Source organism: Felis catus, chromosome D4 (genome assembly GCF_018350175.1).
Source record: "Felis catus isolate Fca126 chromosome D4, F.catus_Fca126_mat1.0, whole genome shotgun sequence".
Classification (NCBI taxonomy): Eukaryota; Metazoa; Chordata; class Mammalia; order Carnivora; family Felidae; genus Felis; species Felis catus.
The window spans coordinates 46,799,698-46,810,419 of NC_058380.1; the positions used below are offsets into that span (position 1 = coordinate 46,799,698).

Consider the following 10,722-nt stretch of genomic DNA (forward strand, 5'->3'; position numbering starts at 1 on the left):
GAAAATCTGCAAAAGTAAATACCTAACACACATGGCCCAGAAGGGTCCAGAATCAGGTCACAGTGATCCCAAACACCTTTCTAAGAAAAAGAATCCACTTATTGACAACTGTTCCAGAAAAGTGTTAACCAGATGGTTATTAGAGAGTCAGTTTATATGCGTTCAGTCTGGCCTTAACACACCTAATTTTACTTCTTGGTCTTTTATGAAAAACTTGGATTCCTTCTTTGAAAAAATATTGAAACAAATAACTTTGGTGTTGTTTTCAAGAGAAAATGAGTGCTTGTCTGAATTGGGTGTATTCTCTCTCTCTCTCTCTCTCTCTCTCTCCTTATTGACATTGATATAATGATGTGTTTATCCATTCTGGAAAAATGTCCTTTTTCAACCAGCTTATGTCTCATCATCAGTAGCAGAAAACAGCATAGCTATTTCATCCATTATTAAGGTAGTAATATTCAGCTGAAACACAAACATTTATCAACGTCCTCTGTGACTGCCTCAAAAATTGTCATGCAAGTGCACATTCATTTAACAAGCAATTCCTCACAACCTACTGTGGGCAGGGGATACAGGGACAGATAAAACCAAGTCCCTGTCATTAGCTTAATAATCCATTGTGGAGGATAGCTTATAAATACATAATTAAAATACTCAAAGCAGTTTAAAATTTACTGAACCCCAAGACACTTTTGTGGAACCTTCGGACAAGGTGGTTTATCTTGTTATACACCACTAGAGTACCTGGCACTCATCCTTATGTAATTGAAATTCATTCATTCATTCATTCATTCATTCGTGCAATGTTATTTTGAGTGCCACTTAGCACGTGCATGACGTTGTTCAAGGTTGTGGGTGGTGTCCAGAATCATAAACAAATTCACCACCTTCATTGAGCTCATATTATGTTGTTGAAGACAGAGAAAAACAATAAACAAATAATATAATTTTGTTTTGTTTTCTAACAAGCTCTGGTCTTATTAAAGAAAAATTCTGTGTGATTTACTTTTCACCAGTCTGTTCTGGCGACTGGTGCTTCGACTGATACCAGACTCATCTGGATCAATAATCGTCAGTATGCACACTCTGTAGTATTTCTCACATGCTGGACCCAATTCAGTAGCATTTCTACTGTCGTGATGAACACCAGTTTTGGCCGACATGGCGTAGTTTTCTATTTCAGCTTTCCTCAAGGCTGGGCAGTTGTTGGCAAGGATGACCAGTTTCGCTCTGCCACGTCTAACCATTTTCATAGTCTGCTCGTACCCTAGCACGTACTTTCCGCTTTTCATAACGAGTTGGAGCCTAGAGTTGATGGACTCCGGTGACTTTTTCGTCTTCTTTGCAGCCACCATCTTCCTGCCTTTGGTGCAGGAGGGACCCGACCAAAAGCAGCTGCCACGATGGCCGGGAGAGAGAAAGGCAACAGATCATATAACCTGAAGTCATGCTAGTCATTAAGAAGAAAAGCAGGGGGCACAGTGCCTGGGTGGCTCAGTCACTTATGTGTCCAGCTCTTGATTTCTTTGGCTCAGAAATCAAGCCCCATGTCAGGCTGGGTTCTGACAGTGTGGAGCCTGCTTTGGATTCTCTTTCTCTTCCTCTCTTTCTGCCCCTCCCCTGCTCATGCCTGCTTTGGATTCACCCTTTCCCTCTCTTCTGCCCCTCCCCTGCTAGTGCTTGCACCTTCTCTCTCTTTCTCAAATAAATAAATTTTCCAAGAAGAAGAAGACGAAAAAGAAGAAGAAGAAGAAGAAGAAGAAGAAGAAGAAGAAGAAGAAAAATAGAGGCGCAAATTGTTAGAGAGTAATAGAATAAAGATTGTTGTAGATAGATATATTACAAAAGGCCTGTTTAAGGAGGTGATGTTTTCCAGAGACCTAAATAAAGTTTTGTCAGTTTTCTATTACTGCTATAACAAATTACCACAAATTTAGTGGCCTAGAACAACACAGAATCTCACAGTCCTGTAGATCAGAAGTCTGACATGGGTGTCATTGGGATAAAATTCGTGTCAGGTGACTTTCATACCTCTGAAGACCCCACAGAGGAATTTGTTTCCCCATTGTTTTCATATTCTAGAGGCTGTCCACATGTTTAGCACAGGGCTCCTTTCTTCTATCTTCAAAGTGAATGGATCAAGTCTTATCACATCACCTTTTTCTTACCTTCCTCCATCATCCTAGCTTTCTCTGACAAACTCTTCATCTCAAGTCCTTTAATACTACTCAGATTTTCAAAGCCCCTTTGCCCTGGATCATAACATATTCCCAGGGTCCAGGGATCAGGACACGGACATCTTCTAAGATGGGGTCCATTATTATGCTTACCACAGAAGTGAGTAAGTGTTGTATGTAAATATCTAGAGAACGAGCGTGCAAGGAAGAAGCAAGAGGCAAATGCAAAGACACTGAGTGGGAAATGAGACTGATGTGTTTGTGTCTGCGAGACCAGTATGTCTGGAGTGGGTGGAATTACAGAGAAATAAGTGACGATGTCTGTGGATTAAGCAGGGACCAGGTAAATGTGGCCTCGAAGCCACGGTAATATTACTTTTATTTCGATTATTATAACAAAATTGCAAGAAGGTTTTGGAAGGGATGATGACATAACCTGTTCATTTTGTCTCTTGTGTGTGGTCAGCACTAGAATATGAGCAATTTGAGGGTAGGGACCATGTTTATCACATTGCCGGTGTGTCTGTAATATCTGATTTAGTATCTGACTCAGAGTAAGCCCACAATAATCATTATTTAGCCAATCTAGGAATGAATGAGATATGTTGACCACAGTGAGTAACTGATAAATTTCCCCGTGCCTCTCTTCTGTCTACCTTCCTCTGTTCCCCTCTTCCCTATCTTCCCTCCATTTCTCCCTTCCTTCCATCCTTTGGACTTTCCTTTCTTCTGCTGTATGAGAAATATGGGTGCTCTGAACTCTTCAAATGAAATGCCGAGGCAAGTAGAGAATGCGATGTCTGTAGGGTAAAAGCATTCTTATCTGAAAATAAGATTCATCTTATTGCCAAGAAATCAGCTCTAGTCTGATGACTCTTCGTGATGCACGTCTTGACAGATTAAAGATTATGATTTGGCCAGAGCAAGTACTGCAGAAACTAGACACAGAAAATTCTTCTCTAGCCTTTTGATGTACTTCCATGCAGTTTGTAAAAGCCACACTTGGATGGATTGCTTCCTGAGAATTTTCAATTTTACCAGATGGGCCTATACCCTGTAGCCCTTGTCAGGCTTGTCAAGACCACACACCAAATATGAAGACAAAGTTACTGCTTATCTCTTCCGATTTTTCATACGCCATGTCAAAAATACGGTCTCCTTCCGTATTCAACTTTTACCAACAGTAACCGAATGACTATTATATGGCAATTAGGCTTGCTTCTCTTTGCACATTATTTCATCTGATTCCCACATTGACCCGTTAATAGGAGTTAAATACCTATTTTGCCCATTTTGGGAAATCGGGTGTAGAAGGTTAATAATATAAGATGTACAAAGATGTGTATAATAATCTAAGGTTTATCCAACGACGGGAAGAATTCAAGGGTGAGTCTCTGTGTGGAGAAGATATTACCTTTTTTAAAAGAATAAAAATACAAAGCCAAAAGCAGTAGTTTTCTATTGGGGAAAAAAATACAGTTGCATATTAGAGGAATAAAATGGATAGTAAGTCTTGAGAGAAAGCTAGACTTCTCTGAGTTTAATTGATTTGTAGATTTGACTCTGGAACCATATACATGTTTTGAATAATTTGACAACAAAATTATGTATACAAGCAATCCATAAAATGAAACTCCTCCAATGAGATAAACAAGCCTATCATTCAATTTGGCGGCATGATCACACAGAAAGAAGTCATTTCAAGCGATTTAAGATATGTAATTCACCTGTACATCCTAAGAGTGGAAAGAGTAGAATAAAAACTCTTGGGGCGCCTGGGTGGCTCAGCCTGGAGCCTGTTTCGGATTCTGTGTCTCCCTCTCTCTGACCCCCCGTTCATGCTCTGTCTCTCTCTGTCTCAAAAATAAATAAAAACGTTAAAAAAAAACCTCTTAAACTCTTTTCAGTAATTATATTATAGGTGTGGTGTTAGTGTTATTCTGAGACTATTGTATGTGTTTGATGGAACAAAATGAATGAATTATGTTATGTTGCTGAGTTCTTAGATTTCTCAGCCTGAAGTAAGGTATTAGAGGATGGTGAGTTTGGGCTCCTGAATTTGAATTGGAATTATCAATACGAGCTCAGGTTTTAAAAAACAGACAAAACAGTTACAGATTATGTGTCCAAAAAAAAAAAAAATCAAGTCACTTTGGCTTATAGTAAGTGCTTAACAAAGGCGAGCTATTATTATCCCCTCAGTTTTGCGTGTATTACTAAAATATCCTACTGAGAAAGAGCAACTAAGATTCAAGCCGGAAAAACATCATTTATGCATAAGCGCTTTGCTTAAGAGTCTTCTCACATGCGGTACCTTAACAATGCTAGACAGAAACAGTGGTGGTAATGGAGAGAATGGGTCCTCCTGACCTGTCTCAGCCAGGGCTGGAGGGTCATTGAGGTTTGTCAGGAGATAACCATTTTAACTAATAATTTCCATATCCATCTCTATCTAGGATTTTGCAAGTGCTATCAGCAAATAGTGCTTCTTTAAGTATCCCTTCCATCGTCTGAGATGGAAGCAGCCATGCAAACTTCCGTGTCTACACTGAGGTTTGCAGGATAGAGAAAAATAAAGTTCGATAAGCCCTTGCCAGTTAAGGTAGTCCCAACTTGTTTAGCCCCACTTCTGTGTGTGTCAGAGCGCACAGTGAGCATCAAATAAATGGCGTTATCTTAGGATCACATTTTTCTAATTCCTGTTGTGCTTTGGCTCTGGCCTCAATCTTACCTATATTTATTTTCTTGTCTTTGAAATCCTAATTTGAATCTTCCCCTGATACACTGCATTTGGTATGGCATTTGAAGCCCTTGTAACTTGATCTCAGCTCTTCCTGGGGACTTTTCTGGATTTTATTTATTTATTTATTTATGTTTATTTATTATTGAGAGACAGAAAGAGACAGAGCATGAGCATGGGAGGGGCCGAGAGACGGGGAGATACAGAATCTGAAGCAGGCTCCAGGCTCTGAGCTGTCAGCACCGAGCCCGAAGCGGGGCTCGAACTCACAAACTGTGAGATCATGACCTGAGCCAAAGTTGGATGCTTAACCGACTGAGCCATCCAGGCGCCCCTGGATTCTTTTTTTTTAATCTCCAGTTTTTATTGTTTCTTATGAGCATGTGTTTATATCTGTCTGTGACTATTTTGTTAGTTCATGCAAATATGTTGAAATGTCTGTTTGCCTTTATATAATTCTAAAGTATCCACATTAAAACTTTTGGAGAGTGTATGGATGTGTTGGTGTAAATGCACACATGTATGTGTATGCATGTGAATGTGGGCACTGTGTATAAGATGTGTAGGGGGAGACTAGATGGAAGGATGAGTCCACACTAGAAATATATTGACAAGAATTTTAACCCTGATGCTATTCATAACTTCACAGTGTATTCTTAGGCAAGTCACTGGTTTCTCACTTTCTTCATTTTTAAAATGCTTACTATGTACTGGAAAGAGGGTAAGATGGTTAACAGAATGGCTAACATGTAGTATTTGCCCTTAACAATGCACAGTCCACGTAGTCTGGTGAGGAAATAAACATGTAAATCTATAGTCATGGTGAGAAGCATTTGTTCAGTGCTCCATATGTGACAGGCACAAGAGCCTGTATTCGTGATCTAATTTAAACGTTATAACGACCCAATGAAATATATTCTATTATTATTCATGTATTGTATACAGAAAGACTAAAACTGAGAGCATTGAATGACTTCCCCCAAGGTCACATAACTAATATGTGTTGTAGGGCAAACTCAGGACTCTGATACCGCAGCTCAACTCTACAAAATCATGCCATACTGGCTGTCTCATGCATTAGTACAATCCTATAGCAATAACAGAGAAAGGACAAGAGTACCAGAGCATACAGGACCTGAAGAAAGTAGTTCTTTCAGAGGAAGGTCAGGTGACATTTGAACTTGGCATGAAGAAGGTTAGGTGACATTTGAACTTGGCATGAAGGTGTAGGAGATTGCCATAGAAAAAGGAGTAGATCCTGAAGGAAAGGGCAGTTCAGAGGCAAATGATTTTAGTGTGGCTGGACTTTAGGACACTCAGGCTTGGCTGGAGAATGGGAAGAAAGATCGCTAGATACCAGGCAAGAAGTATCAGACTGGGGGAATGTTACAAAGAGTCCTATAGTACTTCCCAAATTTCAATATGTGTGCGAGTTACCTAAGGTTCTGGTTCCAAAGAAGACCACGATTGCAAAAGTCTGGAGAAGCACCTGGTATTCTGAATTTCTAGCAAACTCCTAGGTGATACTGTTGATCTTTGAATAGAAAGATTCTTTATGATACAAATAAATGTAGACTTTATCCAGCTGGCCTTATGGAGATGCTATTGAATTCTTGTGGGCAAGAGAAAACTATGGTCAGACTGGCATTTCAAAAAAATAATTTTTGAAGTTCTCTGGAGGATGACTTTCCTATCTTCCATACAGTGATGAGTAGGACCAAATAAGATAAATTAGGTTTTGAAAGTATTCATTGCTAAAATACATTAGGTATTATCCGCTAGGATACTCACCTTTCCTTGATATCTAATCTTTTAGATATGGTCTGAAAAAGAAAGGAGATAAGCGCTCAATGATTATAAATAAAATTTCAGATACTAAATTGATTCATACTTTTGCATGATTGTTTTAGTTGCCCGTAAGCATGATTGGGTGATTTTCTGCATTGATAGAGGTCTACTATTTGCTTTCCAAATGGGACAAATTTAGGCTTGTGAAGGAAAAGAAGGCCGTTGTGCCTGCCAAATGGTTTAGACACAGCAAGCAGAGACTTAACTACCCAGCAGGGTCTCCGTCCAGTAACTGTGCCTGCTGTGTGTGTGTATGTCCTGCACTTCAAAGGAGCCAAATGTGAACAAGGGCCCTTGAGATTCATAGTCAGTGAGTCCTCCAGCCCTTACAGAGATATGCACCATTTGGTTCAAAAGCGTAGCAGTAGCACAGTTGTAAAAGGACAGGATATTTCTTTTCCCAAAGGGTGGCGAGTCAAAGAAACATGTATTAATTATTATTGGCAAGCCTATAAGCCCTCTCATTAAGACCTAAAAGGGGCTTTGGAAATGCATTACTGCCGCTGTTTACAAATTGGTCACTTGAAGAACACATGAAAATATTCGCTCCAAATCACAGATTTTAACGTGGAGGGTTGGCTATAAAAGACTACTGTATACTTCTAGGAATCTAGCTTCGTTGACAATAGGTGTAACACTGATTTCTCCTAAGAGACAGACTTACAATTCCAAATGCTGAATGGAGATTTTCACTTTGATGTCTCTTCTACATACTCATGTTCTCTTGCTTTCATCATGTGAATTTAACTTGTTAGATTTCTCATTACACAAAACCAAACATGTTCCCCTTTTTCCATTCTCTCCTTCTGATTGCAACATAAAGTGCCTCCAGCTACCCAAAGCCAGAAAACTGAAAGTAACCCCGACCTGTAAATGTGTGGATCTGATCCTAATTGGCATAGAAATTAGAAAAGTGAGGGGTGCCTGGGTGGCTCAGTTAGTTAAGTGTCAGACTTTGACCTAGGTCATGATCTCGCCATTCCTGAGTTCAAGCCCCACGTCGGGCTCTGTGCTGACAGCCCAGAGCCTGGATCCTGCTTCAAATTCTGTGTCTCCCTCTCTCTCTCTGCCCCTCCCCCACTCACGGTCTGTCTGTCTGTCTCTCTCTCTCTCAAAAATAAATAAACGTTAAAAAAATATTTTTAAGTTAGAATATTGAGCTAATGTATATACCTCCACACAGTCCTCAGGTTGAAATCTGGATGGCATATATGGGCAACTGATCTGAAGAGCAGGACAAAATTTTGGAAGAGTGATGGTTAAAACCTAGCCCACACCATTGAGTTGGATATCGTGGCCTGAATCTAACCATGTGAAGTGCCTGCAAAAATATCAACATTATCTATTGAATTTAAATGGGACCCAGAGTATTATAATTTATTATTCAGAATTTCTAGAACACAATTCACAATTACTCAACATACACAGAATCATGAAAATTTCAACTTGTGCCACAGAAGATAACCAGCAAATGCCCATGCCTAAGTATCACAAAAGCATAAACCTCTAAATTCAACAGGTTCTGAGAGAACCCTACACAGGATAACCCCAAAGAAATTCATGCCTAGGTGCATAATAATCAAAATATTGAAAACACAAAATAAAGAAAAGGTCTTGAAAGCATCCAGATGTGACATACTACCAATAAGGGAACAATGGTTCAAAATAGCAGATTTCTCATGGAGACTGAAGGGAGGAGTGGTACATTAGTTTTAAAATATTGAAAGACAAGGACTGCCATGCCATAATTCTATTTCTGATGAAATGTCCTTCAGGAAGGAAGGAAAAATAATATTCTTAGGTGAAGAACAGCTAAGATAATTTATACCTATCACACTTGTTTGAAAACAGTTGCTAAAGGAAAACCTTTAAGCACTAGAGAAATGATACCAGAAGGACACTGGGAAAATCAGGAATGAAGAGCAATAGGAAAAAAAAAACAAAAACAAAAACCAAAAAACAATACTAACTAGATAAATTTAAACTATTTTCCTTTGAGTTTTAAAAAACACATTTGACAGTGTATTTATTTATTTATGTATTTATTTTTTCAAAAAGGTGATTTTATTAAAGCACAGAGCAGGACCCATGGGCAGAAAGAGCTGCCCACATTTGACAGTTGAAAGCAAAATGTGTATAGCATTAACTGATAGGGTGTTTCCACATATGTAGATGTAACATATACGACAATTACAACGTTGTGTGGAGAGGGAAAGGGAACTGAGTTGGTGGTAAGTCTCCACATACCAACTGAAGTGATACAATATTGATTCTAACTAGATTTTGAAAGTTAAATATGCATTTTATATTCCCTGGAGAGCCAATGAAATAGGAGACAAATCAAATGGAGCTCAGGAGGCACCATTTCCAACTATAAGATTTTATTGAAAATAAAGTGAATATGGTAAAATATTAACATGTATTACACCTTGGAAGTATGCACATGAGATCTATTGTCCCTGTACTATTCTATTCTTAAAATATCTCACAATATATATTAATTTTAAAATAATTACAGAGAGGGGTTATATGGTTAGGCTCCAGTGTGAAATCAAGATAAAATTACCACTTTATTTAATATATTAAAGTATCTGGTTCTAGAAATAGCATGCAGACTCTTAGCTTGCAGTTGTACAACTTAGCTTATGAAATGTCCATTTCATCTCAAGTAATAGACATGCTTTTTTTTTCTGATTCTAAATACAATACATATCTATTGTAGGAAAAGTAAATAAATCAGAGAAGTGTAAAGAAGAAAACAATCAACTACCAACTCTAATCCTACCATCTAGGAAAAAAAAATCTCACTATACATTTTAGCAAATTTCCTTCCAAGTATTTTTTTCAATATTTGTATAATTGATATCACTTTTTCATTTTTAGCTCAGCTTTAAATCAATCATTACCCTTCTTTCCATGATTATATTCTTTGTAATCAATAAATAAAAGAGATCAGATGTTACAAAAAATAAGAATCTTGCGTTTATTTTACTTTTTTAAATGTTTATTTTTAAGGGACAGAGTGAGTGTGTGCACACATGTGAGCAGGGGAGGGGCAGAGAGAGAAGGAGACAGAGAATCCCTGCGCTGTCAGTGTAGAGCCAGACATGAGCTCGAATCTACGAACCGGGAGATCGTAACCTGAGCCGAAATCATGTCGGCGACTTAGCTGACCGAGCCACCAAGGCGCCCCTATTTTACTTCATTTTAATTCCAGCATAGTTATAATACAATGTTATGTTGATTTTAGGTGTACATATAGTGATTCAACAATTCCATACATCACCCAGTACTTCGTGGGTTGATTTTAAGTAACAAATTTTAATTTTCCAAATTACAATTTATATAAAAAAAGTTCTTATCAAAGCCCCAAAATCTTTAAAAACATGAATCATTTGAAATTGTATCTAGACCATGTTTGAGATCCTGTGTTCTTGGCTACCAAATTAATTTATGGTTTTCTTCATATCAAAGTTTGGGACATTTAAACAACAGCCAGTCTACCTTCAATAAAGTGGGGTTTTTTTTGTTTTGTTTTTTTTGTATTTTCTGCCTGGAAAATACTTTAAAAATGTGAACCTTGAATATTCACTGGAAACCTATCATTTGCCAAATGTACTGTGTGACCTTTAAAATTCAGCAAAATAAATCATAGTGTTACAGAGAGTACTTTCCTATTAACAAAAGTATACAAGAAGCTATGCAGCTTCTTCAAGTTCTTTCCATGACATTTTTACAATATTTACAAATAAACTTGCCATGACCACTAAACAAGAAAAAAAATGAGGAATTTCGGGGTAAATGCATCAGATGAAGCTTAAATGGCTTCATTACATGAAATGAGAACACACTCCTTCCTGGAAATTAAACCACAACATAAACAATAAACTACAGAAGCAATAACTGCAGTAGAGAGAATTTAACATGGAGGATAAATGTTTATCTTCTTAAGTCAGC

At 38.0% G+C, this 10,722-nt stretch overlaps 1 pseudogene; it reads right to left on the reverse strand.

Moving 5' to 3' along the window:
• Positions 1-1,002: 1,002 nt before the first annotated feature.
• LOC101087274 lies at positions 1,003-1,371 on the reverse strand (annotated as a pseudogene).
• Positions 1,372-10,722: the final 9,351 nt, after the last annotated feature.